The sequence below is a fragment of the Ischnura elegans genome, chromosome 1 (genome assembly GCF_921293095.1).
Source record: "Ischnura elegans chromosome 1, ioIscEleg1.1, whole genome shotgun sequence".
Classification (NCBI taxonomy): Eukaryota; Metazoa; Arthropoda; class Insecta; order Odonata; family Coenagrionidae; genus Ischnura; species Ischnura elegans.
In genome coordinates this window covers 151060672-151075888 of record NC_060246.1, presented here as the reverse complement: position 1 = coordinate 151075888, position 15217 = coordinate 151060672, and the positions used below count along the sequence as shown (strand labels likewise).

The following is a 15217-nucleotide window of genomic DNA, read 5'->3' as shown; positions in this document are numbered from 1 at the left end:
GTACTCGCTTCGGCGGTACATATACTAAAATTGGAACGATACAGAGAAGATTAGCATGGCCCCTGCGCAAGGATGACACGCAAAATCGTGAAGCGTTCCACATTTTTTTAAGGTTTTTATATCTCCATTTTATTCTGCTACCAGCAGCTTATGTGATCTGATACTACGAGCTATGATACTGCTTTTTTCTATACGCGGTATGATACTGCTTTTTTTTCAGCCGAAAAATAATCCCAACGATAACGTATTCCATTTCTTCACATACTTGCGCTTGTCATAGAGCGAGGATAATGAAATTTTTGAGAACACGTTAGCACGTTTTGAGGACTGGTCACTTTCGCATGTAATGCCACAGTGCCCACGAAAATTTCCTCCATCTAAAATAGGTCCGACATCCTGCGAAAAAAATTAATTCCTGCCTGTCGAATATCATGAGAAACGCAAGCGATCGTATTATGAGGCATTGAATTGACATCGAGATACGATACGATATCGATTCTGGTGTACCGTGCTGGCGATAGCAGAAAAAGTCTGGTCTTCTGTCGCACCTAAAGCCGGCTTCCCCAAAAGCTATTCCTCCTGAACCACTGAAAACTTTCCGGTTCTGCCAACATATCGTCGCTTATCTCTGCCTGAATGCTTTGAAACTCTAACTCAGATATGAACAGTGTTGTACTCCTGTCGTGGAACTGCAGCTTACTGCCCTTCATCTGCGTGCTCCATTCTATGTCCGCATACTTATTAGAAGTATGACATTTATTTGTTTTTTACTACCTACGTCCTTTAATATATTTATGATGGTTACACTGAGAAACCGAATATTTAATGCCTTTTACATCAGAAATTTCAAATGAGGTTTTATTGTGCATCTTATATCAACTGACAACGAGTAAAATTAAGTTTTCATGGGTACTTTTTCTGGAAATTGCTTTAAATTATCATAAGTTCACATGGAATCTCACGGATATACTGATTCGAAAGTGGCAATCATGTTCACCCAAGATTTCACCTATTTCAGTCTCGAAATACACAGTCAAGGCTGTAAAACTTTCCATTATCAAATAACCAGCGGCTTTAAATCGCTTTGTTGTATCCTTCTAAATTGAATACATACTCAGAGCTCCCATCGCATTTTTAAGGTTTACCTTATTCGAAGCGTGAAATGGCATTCTAATCAATTAATCATATCCATTTGCTATTAACATATCAAAATTGCTTGTATATAAAACCTAAGTGAATTGTGTGTGAATAAATGGCCATGAATTGTTACTGAAAAAAAATCTGCACTTGAGGATTTTTCTTCTTTAAAGTGTAAGCTTAAATGGGACATTTAATATGATCTAATGCAGAGTGACAAATTTTCGTATCATTATAAAATTCTATCCCCAAGCCATGAATATTTTTTAATTATATAAATTTTCGCTTTTTTCTCGGTACTTTGACTTCTTTTTCTTGTTTTTTTAATCAGAATTATTTATTTAGTAACAGGAACGGTGAAATCATTCGATTATCTTTTTTATTTCCCCTCTTTCTTATCTGTACTTGATTCGATTAATGGATTTCGAAATCACACTACGAGATTTCTCGTTCGGTCGGCACGATCTAATCTTATAAGGAAATTGCTGGTGCTTTAATGATTTCCTTAGTTTAGTTTGAAACGAACATTTAATTTGAAACATGTAATTCACCTTAAATTTACTTTTTTTTATCCTGAAACACAAAATTATGCCAGAAAAAATTCTTTGAGAATCTCCTCCAATAACCAGCGACTAACAATATCTGTCTCGTATTCTTCTAGATTGAATTCAATTTCGATGCTCCTATAGCAGCTACACTGAGAAAGCGATATTACAACACTGCGCTGCTATAGGCCAATGCAGTGCTGTTATTGGTTCCATGGAATTAAAATAAATTAATTATACAGTGTGGCTGGAGAATTCACTACGATATCTTTATCTTATTTAGTCCCTCAAGGTAGTGTCCAAGACTAATAAGACAATATAAATTTTGACCATAACTCATAATGACAAGGAAGCATTTACATCTACATGATGGCATGCTAGCTACCTCCAGGGTTTATGGCAGGGTTTGAGTGATTCTCCCCAACAGATTACTGTAGGGGATTAAAATATTATATGTTTATCGCAATATATAAATAGCAATAATCAATTTTTATACGTTAATAGAGAACTCCATTACCTACCATGGTTTCGGCTCTTCAGTCATTTTCAAGTCGATGAAAGAGACACTTTCACATGTATTTAGGTCTCTCTATGACGAAAGAAACTTGACCTTCACTCGCAACCCACTTTGTTTTATGTTTTATGTCATTGGCCTTCATTTGGTCCCCTAAACTCTAAGATAGAGTCTGTTCCATCATCTTGAAAATGATATCTACCGTCGAAACCATGGTCGGTAATGGAATTATACATTTAAGTACGGAAATTATCATTTGTTGCTTAGATTTCATCTTGGATTTATCACATTTCCATCACGTCAAGCCTGACACCATTTCATATATTATTTTCTCAATTAAAAAAAATGTCATGATTTTTATGGAGGAATACGAACAATTTTAAGAAATACGCTATCACACAAAATAGTCATTTGCATACGAAATAAGTATAAGTAAAAATAAATAAACCTATCCTACCCAAAATAATTTGCATTGAACATAGCAAGCATTTTTTTTCGTTGATAAATAACGTAAAATTATTATTTGTATGAATTCATTATGTTTAATTGTGTTTGTACTTTTCATTTTTTGTTTGACTGTGCCACTATAAAATAGCAATTATGCTGTGCGTGGACAATTTGATAAATAAAAACACCGACTATTAATGGAAATAAATGCCTACGAGCTTTACGAGTAATAGGGTGGTTTCCTATTATTTTTTTATTCCCTAAATCGAAAGATTATTACTCCTGGAGTACGTATTTCACGCTTTTAGATTTTTAACTGGCGATATCTATTTTTCGCGATTAAATGAAAAGTGAAAAATTTCAAGCGCGCGAAAACGCGACGCTTAAGTATGAATGCAAGGAAGTCTCTCCGCGTGACGTATTTCTGGTTCCCGTTGCCGCCCTGCGAGGTGACCTTGAGGCGAGGCTTAGCGCTGATACGACGCAGGCTGCTAGCGGGTAGCCTAGTACCCTGCTGGCTGGTAGCGCTTGGCTTAAATAAGGATTATTAATAACTTATCAAACGAGGAAAACTTTCCGGCCTTAGCCAGTTTTAATAAGTGATTGTTAAGACATGTTTCCCTGAGCTCTGCGCCTCATGCATGCATTGGTAACCTCAGACGATGTATAACTCCTATATTCTCCTATAGAAACTAGGTCCCTGTGACGTCACGTGGAGTGGCATCGCATGGGCGCCAATCTGGCCCTTTTCAAATGAGGATAAAAATGGACCATTGCCATTCGTCTAACCCGGTATTTCTAAAATAAAATAATTTGTATATTATGAATACACTAATGGTGGGTAACGAATCGCAATCAATACCTTTCGTTTTCTTTGATGAAGGAAACCACCCTATTGAGATATAAATAAAAATTCGTGCAATGATTGCATTATTTCCTTCTTAAACTGAATACAAAGTCCCTGATAACATTTGAGAGAATTTCTGTAAAGATTTTAGTGCACATCGTGTTCGAAATTTTATTTAAAAATACTGATTTATATATGTAATAAAATAAATAATATTTATATGTATAATAAAATAAATAATTATTTATGCATGGTATAATTTTTATGCACCTTAAATACGAGAAATTGAGCTGTAAAACCCCATTTCTCGATATGTATCGCATTCCGCAGTGCAAGAAGAGCTTCGCAAAAATCTTTAGAGAACTTTCTTACCCCTGAAACCTAGGCTTAAAGCACTCTGTAGCAAAGTCTGCTGCCAAGAATGTATTCCAAACCCAATTCTGCGCATTCGATAGCACTGAAGAGATCCAAATGTTAGGGAAACGATGGAGGGGAAGGAAAAGAAAAGGATTTTTAGATAGATTGAAATGGAGTAGGTCTTATTGTGAATTGAAGAAGGCAGTGCTGGAGGGAAAGGGAGGCTCCCAGATCACTTCTTTAGTACTCCATGGAAACCTACCTTAAGGAGGAACCATCATTTCAAACATGCCCGAAAACCTCCCCTCATTTTGACATATGTTGTTGCTCATTATTTTTTCTATCGAATAGTGAAAAAATATTACTATGTCATCGGCCATTTAAAAAAGATTTATAGATTTGAAAATGATGGATTTCCACCTTGAAATACATTGTATTTATGGGAGAATGATGACCTTCCCTTGTAAAACATTTTTTATCTAAATTTGGCCCGAAATTTATCGTTGAAAAATTAGCACAGCAAAGAATAGACATCGATGCTCAATATATGTATTTTTTTAGAAAGGGTTACCGATATGTTAGCGCCAGTATTTAAGTTTAAAGAACATACTTCCGGTTTTCTGCAGAGCGAGCAGCCATTATGCTACGGAGGTAGTGGCAACGTTGCAAAGTATACGGAGGTTAAATATGAAGAGCGATATTGCACCTGACGACCGCTGCATTATTCCAGTGAATTGGATTTTTCGGAGTCATATTTCTACGAATTCATTAAACGAATTTTCAGTTCATATCGAAACGTGCTATACAACAAAATATATAATTTATCAGTGCTGGTTGTTAAAGTAATTCCTATATGCGCCTAAATTTTATTAAACATGCGAATAATCATGACCGGAATACAATACATCCCTTGATATTGTAGGCGTATCGCTTCAAAAGCGAAAATGATAGAATTTATCTGTTCTTCTGAATACTACTTCAAATTGTTTTACGCTTATTTCGAAAAATATACATCGTTTTCAACTTGTAGTAAATACTAATTTAAATAGAATTTCATTATCTAGCGCATTATGTATTTAATCATCAATTTAATTGATATTAAAAGGCTAGAATAAGGTCTACAGGTAAATGAATGTACCACGAGACAAGCATATTGCTGTTGGGTACCGACTATGTAGTATTTGGAAATACAACTTGGCGAACATACTAATTAATCGAATTAACACCCCATGTAATTCTTCGAAAGTATAAAATAGAATAGAAAAGAGTACTTCTTTTTTTTCACTGTCCAAACAATTCACTTTGATACGTTTTCCAAAGGTCCAATTAGCATAATTTGAAAAACAATAGTAAATACATCTACCTTTTTATGAAGTCATTGCAGGAGGATAAAAATTAGGATGCATTATTGAACAATCGATGACAGCTGACATAAGTGAGTCCGTAGAAGTTGCAATGCCAGCCTTCCAAATTTACTGAAACTTCGGCACTAGGAACAAGTATTATTTAATTATCCTGATGCTAATGATTCGAATTACATTTGGGTTATAACTGAAACATTATTTTCTAATTTTCACTAATCAACTCCTTATTAATAGTATGGATGATGCTAATGAATGGAAAATCTATAAAGAAATAAACATTAAAGAACTTTGTGTCAGTCATTCGACAGGGACTTTAATCTTCTTAAATCAAGACATAAACATTGATTATGTAAACAATTATGGACACTTTATGTTGGGAAATGTTGCAAAAACTTCTTAAGAAATTAAAAATGCACGTCAACGATTCTGTATCTTCAACTCGATAGATGCACTCGTTGGAATTGATGTATTCACTTTCGGCCACATTTCGTTTCCTCAAATAATCCAAGCTCTTACCTTTACCTTCAGACACAAATTTGCCTTTAAATCGGTATAAGGAAGCCATATCTTCAGCCCAAAGGTATATTTAATAACTTAAGGCTATGTAAAGTGGATAATAAAACGATTAATATTGTCACCAAGAACCCTTTGTCACAACGTAACTCTACGAGGTAACGTAAACAAACAAAGGTGCTCCACCGGTGTGAAACTACGATATGTAGGCAGCGTTGTCGAGTTGGTGGTCAGCAATTATAAATAAACTATTTTTCCAAATTAGGTTGAAATTAACGGAGCAAAAGGTCTCACTAGTCAAGTTCATTTTATTCATCACAATTGACATAGTTATAAAGCTTTACTGTATTTCTAGAGAAAGTATTTAAATCCTTCCGATACCTAAGAGTCAATATATCAGCCATTCTTCATATCACAGGATTATTCCATTTTTAGTAAAATTCATGCATTGTGCAGCTATTTTGATTGATTTAGCATTACTTTTAATTTTTATGAATGACAAATTTAGCGATTATAACTCGTTGTCATCGAGTTTATCTAACTAATGAAAGCAGTATTTCGAAGCGCACGTTCCTTCTTAAGCGGAAGAATACTATAATAATAATAATAAGTGTGTTCTACAAATGCTACTATGAACAGTAGGTAATTTCCTTAGATATCTTCCTCATTCGGCAACAGATCGTGACTCATTTTCCTAGATCATGTCTTAGCCTATTATTGGAAAATCTAATGAATCAAATTGTATTAACTTGCTATTGTTTTTGACTTAAGGATATAGATTTTTATGACCTAATTATCACTATCTTCCCATACCCAATCAATGAATCATAAATCAATATATTTTCTGCTATTTACAATCAAATCCAATGTAAGTGAACTCACAATGCTGAATTAATTTTGACGAAATTGAAACATTTTAAATAATATTCCGCCAAACGAAAAACCTTAGGAAAGAGTTTTAATATAGAGCCGCCGTCCAAATATGCATAGGGCTCAAAATTCTTTACGAAATGCATGATTTCTGTATTAAGCCACGAAATATAAATGCAACACCTGTGTTGAAATAGACATGTATAGTATCAGAAGGACATGAAAACAGTTGATACAATATGAAGCCTTGGTTGCGTCCATTTTATTTTGACTATGTTTTAAGTCAATAAACGCATTTGTGTCAAAAAGCTGAAATAGTCGTTGGAACTTGGGTGGGACTGTCGAGAAGGTCTTGAAAATCTTTCGTATGGTCTTTCTCCGTCTCTATCTTTTCAACTTCTCCCCTTTAATCGTCCTCTCGATACGCACTTCTCTCATTTTGGGCCGCAATCGATGGAATGAGAGGGGGTATATCGACTCAAATGCTTCCAAGAATATTTCTGTCATCCCTCCGTCCGAAGCCAAGTCATCACCTGAGGCTTATTACTTCCCGCCGCTTTCAGCTGCACTCCAGGTTTCCATATCGTATTATATCATCGCGCGAAAGAGAGAGAGAAAGAGAGCGGTTTATACCCTAGGCGTCTTATTTCGGAATTAACCCTATTCAACTTGAAATATTCTCTTACTCTCAGCACCCTCTGAAAATAAGCTCGCATTCGAGTTTGTGAGTATTTTTTTGGAAGCTACTTTGAAATGAAGGTATTGTTAATCATGATACTACGGGGTAAAATGGTTGTCAATGACGATGGTTCACTTCATCGGAAAAAGATATCCATTTAGGTGGTCGTCTAGTGAAATATAGTGGAAGTGGCTCCGTTTTTCTCAGGGTTATGGTCCTAACTCTACAAAATAGCTTCGTGAAGGGATTAAAGAAGTCTATGCGTTATGTTATCCCATAACTCTTGTTACCAAATATTAAACTTGTGTCATTCGTATCTTCTTACTTGTAAATGTCGGTTATAATTTTTTTATTTGTGTAGGGTAATGTGATGTACTTATATTCTTATGTACACTTTTCGATGCCACTGTGGTCGGAAAATGAGTTCATTGAAAGATGGCATTGCTGCCAAAGTTTCGAGGTCCCACTCATTATCAAGGTGACTCTCACAGGAAACAAAGCGTTCCGCAAAATGAACTGCTCCGGAGTTAATTACTTGATTCAGAATTAATTAGATGTAGAATTGAATTTTTTTCCATACTGAAAATTGTAGCCAAGCAAATTTCATTGCTCTTGTTTTATTGACAACCGTGGTTACCGTAATTTGTAAACGCATTATGATTACACTCCTACTCTGACGAGATGTAGGTCCTCAGCAACTCATATGCAATGAAATTCTTGTGCGTCATTATGTACGGCAAAATATTCAATAAAACATGTATTTACTCAGTTTTTATATCTCCCAGATTGACTGTCTATCGATGTACATTGTCACTCTGTTGAATCGCGTATTAGATCGTCTAATTTTTTTTCTCCACTATGGGCGAGTTTATCTAGCGTATCCCTTAAGTACATCCAGGAAGTTACCAGGAAGATAATACTGACCTTTTTTGTGTTATGGCGATTTTCCGATCCACATTTTAGAGGTTGCAATTCTCGGCGAAAATTAAATTTTCCGAATGTCCCAGTCGTAACTGGCGAGTATTTTTAGAGGCGATTATCTGCAGAGGGGCCAGTCCTTGAATAACTGCTGGAAATGAGTTTTGCGAAATGGACCGGGCCCGCTCCATCCCCTGCTTGTACTTCTACTTCCATTTCTGTCATTCCCTCTTGACATTTTCCACGAGAGCGACTGCCTTCGAGTTTTGTGTTAACTATATTGCCATTGAGCACCGTTTATCCTCATAAATTGATTCCAGATACTGCTGATTTACGGTTTGACCGGATTTACAAATATTTCGAGTAAATTGGTCCACTAATGGAAAACAGCAGTTTAATTGATTTTCAACATGGTCATATATGCTTGACCGATGCAAGGAAACGCGTTTTATTGTTAAATATTGTTAAGTGTGATTTCCAAAGAGATATTAATGAAGAGTTAACAGCGGGCGAAACGGTAATAAAGCTGTAAACAATTTCTGAAAGGTTGATAGAAGAGCTTGAAATTTTCATTTATTACGAAGAATTTCACTTGTGGTTGCAGAAATTTGTGGAATGGAAGGGGTAGACAGCGTGAAAACTGCACAGAGTAATTATCATTTGGTGAGACCTGGAATCGAACTAGGTTCCCCTGAGTTCGTGACGCCTCCTAAAAACCAATTCTGAACGACACAAGTGTCCTCATCCTGCATGAATTTTTGGTAGCTTTGGAGTAACATTCCTGTGAAGATTATTTTGGTAGAAGGTAAGCCTCTCATGGTTATGTAATTTGAAGGGAGCCGAACGTTGAAATCGGAATGTATGCGCGCTTTGAAAAAAATATTTAAAAACCGAGGGCTCGCCTTTACTAAGCCCCAAAGTGCGAAAATGGCTGGAGGGCAAACAATCATTCGCATTTATCCGGAAACATATTTAGATCCCCTGAATTTGCGAGACGTTTTTTTGTCAATTTAGCTATAAGCCAATGTATTCTTCTCCCTCGTGGATTTTTGGTGATTTTAGATGGAAATGCGGTGCATTTTTCCCGGGCATGAAATTGATGTGTTTCGCTCTAAAATGAGTGAAAACATTATTTAGATTTACATGGACTCTTGGATCAGTATATAGGGTGAATCCAGAATTTTTCTGTTTATGAGAAAATTTTCTCCCAAATTTTATCTTTGTCTGGCACCTTGGATGCTAATACCAACGATGACCTTATATTTTGACGTTAGATCTTCGAATTTCCTACCTGACACTCATCGGCACCGGGCTCTACGCACGAGTAGAGCTTCTCTCCATTGTAATAAATATGTTGCGGTCAATTGAGAGGCGAACGAGGGTCCTTCGGAATAAAGGTCCCGTGCTCGTGTTATTTTGAAAATAGGATAAGCGACGTCACGATCCCAGGTAACATTGTGGTTTTCTGTTTCGATGATATATCAAAATTTGAATGCCTTTTTGAAAATAATAATACTTTTTATCTCAGCTAGACCTTCTAGTCTATATTTTAATGCTCCACTCGCTACTCCATTGTGGTGAAACCTCCTTTTTAGAATTTTTTTACTCTGTGGAAAACCATTCCTCAGCAGACAATTGCTAATTTTTTTCGTATGATGGACAGTCCTGTTGCCGGTAGGAAGGAAGTTCTCGGGTGATATATCCTTCCGGTGCCGATATGGGGTGGTGATTAGAGATGTGAAAAAATTGAGATTTTATGGAGGAAAAATACCAAAAACCCATAATGAGAATGTCGTTATAACTATTTATTTGTCTAATTTTCTTTCTGAATCTCAACGATAATTTACTGCACTATTTATATAAAAGTACAATATCAAATTCAGTTTCCTCTGAAGTTGATGGTCACGGGAAAAGAACTCTTGAAATACTTAAATAAAAGGTAGTTGCACTTTTTCTCCGTTATTTTTATTGACGTTTCGGCTCACTGACAATGAGTCATCATAAGGTACAAAACATCGCAGTGCATGATAACATCGCATTTATACATTTGAGGAAGAGTTAGGAGATGATTTGACAAGTTTGAGGAAGGGGTAGGAAACAGACAAATTAGGAGGAGTGGGAAATAGAAAAGAACTCCTCCGAAGTAGCCCTATCCCATCCTTTTAGGTGGTATTTTGATCTACATATGCATCTTCTAAATACCCTGCCAGCCACCTCTCGGGTGTTTGGCAAGGGGTGACCAGTATGCAGCATGCCAGAGGATTCCCACATGCACACCACACGGACATAAAAATGTTACGCTATGCTGATCACGAATCTGCCAAACCATCTTTCCTCAGGTAAAAAAATTAATTTTTTAAATCTATACTTTATTTGATATCCATATGTTAGATTTTTATATAATCTTTAAGGGTATAGGACCCATGGCTATTCCAGAAAAAATGTGTCGGAAACCTTTATTTCACTGGATGAAATCTCCTTGTTCTCGGTACACGTACGTGACTGATTTTCAGATCGGTATTGCGCACGTGCGCATAGATACATCACGCCTGCCGCTGCGCCGCTACTGGCCTCCCTGCCTACTAATGTATCGCGATGTGTGTCCCTCGATTGGATCTCATTGCGATTGGTAACACACCAGATTCACGGTGGGCGTAATTTTTCTCGCGATATCCTCGGAAAGCCTAATTTAAATGGATTATTTGAATTTTCCCCAACCGAGCGATGCTTCTTGTTTATTTTTTTAAAATTTGCCATTCTGCGAAATCCATCGCGGTGCATGAGAATTTCGATTTTACGGACGCCAGCAACACGGAGGTGGTGGCATCGTTGAGAGGGGTATAGGCTGATTGAGTTTTCCAGGCGGCGCACAGTGAAATGAAAAAGCTGGGTAAAACCTCAAAAATTAGCAAATCACATGGCCTCAAAGTTGAACAAATTTCGCAAATAATTGCGCGTATTGAAATTTTTTCAAAATTCAGCACGTTAAAACTGAGTTTTAAACTAAATTCACATGTTTTTTGTGGTAACTCAATGATAAAAAATATTCAGAATGTTTTTATACAGTTTGTTACTGTGAATTCTCATCAATTTCCATGACATAGTTATGGCATTTTCGACCGATACGTGACGGACCCAGTTTTTTGTCGAATTTTTGAATTTATTTAGGATTATAAAGGACGATCAACGAGTTACCTCGAGATATTTACTCCACATATACACAAAAAAACTGTGGAATGTGATCAGAAGAGGTGATATGCGACCGCGAAGCCGAATTTAAGATCGATTTTTCGACCGTGTGGCATAGTCGGGAGCTGTTTTAACTTTCGGGGAGTTTCAACTTCCATGCACAAAAGAAGTTGCAGTGTTGTCCAGCTTTTTTCGATTTTAGCCTTCTGAGCTGAGTTGGTCGAGATCGCGTATGACTTAAGGGGACCTATTTCTACCTCTACACCGGTTATATAATGTATATTTTGTTTATGTATTATTATAATTAAATGTTGTTTCCAGTCGACCATTCGGTCGGGTGGCAACATGGATTGGTTTTAACCTAGTTAATTCATCTCGTCACAATGGAAAGAAACACACATATATCTCTTATCCTCAGATGCGGGAAAGAATATTTTAGTTTTCGAAAGATGCTTCGGAGGGTCTATTTTGTGCTTGAGTTCTTTTTTGACCGGTAGTCTGGATTTTCAAAACAATTTGTGATGTATATCCTCTTCTTTCAATTTCTCCGTTAAATTTAGAATAACTTGATATCTGTTACTCAAGTATTAAAAAAAATAGCTTCTGAGTAAATACTGAGGTAAATTTGCGGTACTGTCACATGTTGAACAGAGTAAACTTTATGGATCCTGAAACTTTCCAAGTCAATAACTGAAAGTTTTAGTGAGTAATTCGTCAGCAAAAATTTAATAGAGTCAATAGAGGAATGGAAAAGATTTGAATAAGACATTGGAGTTGACTCTATGAAAATATAATTAATTCCCATTTTAAGTGAGGTTCATTACAGCTGGAGCTTTATTATCCCACGAAACTTCATAGCTCTTGTGGGCTAGTTAACTCGACTGATCAGTGCAATTTTAAGTAAGCATACACCCAATTTCAGCTTATTTGTACACGAGACTTACTAATGCTAAAAGAATGAAATATTAAGAAAGTAGTTGTGAATGATTCGTTGCATAAATGTAGCCTCAATAGCGTTGGCCCCTTGTAATTGTTATATCTTTACGAAATTGATTTGGCATGTTGAGGTAACGTGTGCGTGTCTTGACAGTGGGGTGTTTCCTAGTTCATTATCATTTGATGGTTTAAGCATTGGTTGTTTTTCCTGCAATCCTGGATAGATATAAATGCTACTTTATGAAATTTTCGAGGTTTGGGTTTGGAGGTTTCAAAATGGAGAGAGGGCGTGATAGAGATGATCGAGAACGTGTTAGATCTGAAGGCCTAACTTAGGATTATGGTGGAAATTTCGAAAGCCGTAAAAAAAGCAGGAAAGGTTTTAACGGAGCGGTCTGTGTAATGGAATTGTATGAAGGCTGGTTGGGGTGGGATGAAAGGAAAGGGGATTTTTTGGTCGAGCAGGTCAGAAATAATGATTTTATCACGGAATTTGCAGCGCTCCGTTGTCTGAATTTCGGCAAATCGGAGATTGATTCCAAAACAGAGGCTTTAATTTATTTTCGGCGCAGCCATTCTCTTTCCCAAGCTCCTTTTTTATTTTAAATTGCTATTTTTCAACGCTGAGGGCAAAAAATATAATTAATGAATAACAATGGAACATTTTTTTCTCGTATCAACGAGAAGCATTGAATGTCCACAAGAATAATAACCTGCGAGCCACATCTAGGGTTTTTGGCAGGGAGTGAATAAACACCGGCTTGCATCATGTAATGGGTACGCCACATGCGCATTTCAAAGTTATCGAAACAAATATAAGGTAGTGTTAAAAAATTACTCTTACACATTCGTGTAGCTGGTGTAAAGTCTCGCATGCATGCATTGCTGCATGCATTGCTCCATGCGACACAATGCTATAGCAAACGTTAATTTACGTGCAAAGCAAAAATGTTTCAAAGGTTTGTAATTTAAATAAGCATATCCATGTATATAGTTCTAGATTAAATTTAAAAAAATAAGTCATTGGAAAATTTTCTCACCACAAAACTCCTTTTACGTCTCTTAATCATCACCAGATTTGAAATATGACTCCGCTCGCCTCCACTGTGTTTGCTTTCACAATCCAGGACTGAGGATCTGAAATAATTTCACCATTAACAATGTCAATGCATTATATACACATCTCGCTTTGGAAACGCGATGTAACAGAAAAATGGAATGTGTGGGCACCTGATCCAGCTCTTGTAAAGGACTCTTGCATGATAGGTCCGAGTCGTAAAGTGGAGCTATGCCATAGAAATGCATTATGTGCATAAATTATGATACTCCATTCATGAAACCATGGAAACTTTTATTTGCTACGCATAACGCGTCATCTATTTCTTATCGATTCCAAATAAGTTGCATATTTTCATATCACTTTAGGTACTTGAGGGACTGGCAAAAAAACCGACGAGGTATGCCATTTGGTTTGCTATACTTCTTATGCAATGAGTGAAAAATAGAATCATTGTTACTCCTCTATAAATCAATATATTTTTTCTGAGATTTAACGAAGGACTCACATAAAAAAAAATAATATTCACTAGTGAATTTCGGCGACCCCGGCCACCTTCTTCAGCCCGCTAACTGAGAATTTACTTCATGCGTTCATATTTGATGCTAAGTATCTGAATTAATCAATGAAAAAATAATTAAAGAAAAAATAATTAGTTCATCCACCTTTATTGGAAGTATTAATAACATTGTTGGTGGTGGTTTTCGGGTATTGCTGTGTAGAAAACATTTTTACTCGACGTTTCACTCCTCCTACTGGGAGCGTTATCAAGAGAAGATTTGCCATTCTCTTGATAACGCTCCCAGTAGGAGGAGTGAAACGTCGAGTAAAAATGTTTTCTACACAGCAATACCCGAAAACCACCACCAACATAGGTAAAAGAAGCTGTGAAAATCTTCAGACGAATATTAATAACATTGTCACCAACATTGCAATAAAATAATGCTGTTTAAAGCAATAATGAAATGCAATCGCAATTTAATCGGCCACGTCGTGTGAGACGATGTAATAATGAAAATTAACCTTGAAGGACAGACTGGTGGAAGGGAAGAACGGCAAAGGTAGGTCAACGAAGAGATACAAGGAGCAGGCGATAAAGGATTTAAATCAGAAGAATTGTGTAGTTGTTAATAGATTAGCCGATTGGAGAAGTGAATGGAGAAGTGTGTCAAACCAATCTAAGATTTGATGACAGTTTAGGTATAATAATGATAATTGTACAAAATTCTATTTCGGCGTCAAATATGATAATTAGTTTTGTTTAAGGCTGTGCTGGAGAAGCCTGCCCCAAGAGAGGAAAATTACGCAAAAAGCCACAAACCATGCTTATGCTTGGCGAACAGCATTTATTGTGTCCTATTTGTTTAAATTTTTTTCATTTTATTCTCAAACCGCCGAATACAGCTTATATCGGCCTTTTCATATCGAGGTATTCAATAAATTTAACAGTTGCATGTACACAAACAATCATGCCCTGGATAGGGGAAATCTGCCAAGGCGGGACTCGAAGCCGCGACCTCATGTTTGGCAGGCGAGGACTTTACCCCGCCGCCACCGAGGCCGGCGTTATGAATCGAAGAACAAGTTAAGCATACCAAGCGTGGCATAATTGCCAAAGTTGTGTCTCTTACCAAATATTGCTCATCCTGTTAGAGGTTATTCAGGTATGAGAGTGGAGAGCATCCTTAAAGTGTTCGTTTTATAATTTAACCCTGGCATCACCACGGGAAAACCATCTACCTCTCAGGCCCACCGCTTGGCGCCGCCGCCGCCGCTGGCACAGCAGTGACGGCATTGGCGATCCCCATGGCGCTATTCCACACCCTTCCTCCATGCCATAACAC

General features: G+C 36.8%; 1 non-coding gene across 1 annotated transcript; it reads left to right on the top strand.

Moving 5' to 3' along the window:
• On the top strand, positions 1 to 107 carry LOC124173795. The gene has a single exon (XR_006868758.1). It is a non-coding gene; the product is annotated as a U6 spliceosomal RNA (small nuclear RNA).
• Positions 108 to 15217: the final 15110 nt, after the last annotated feature.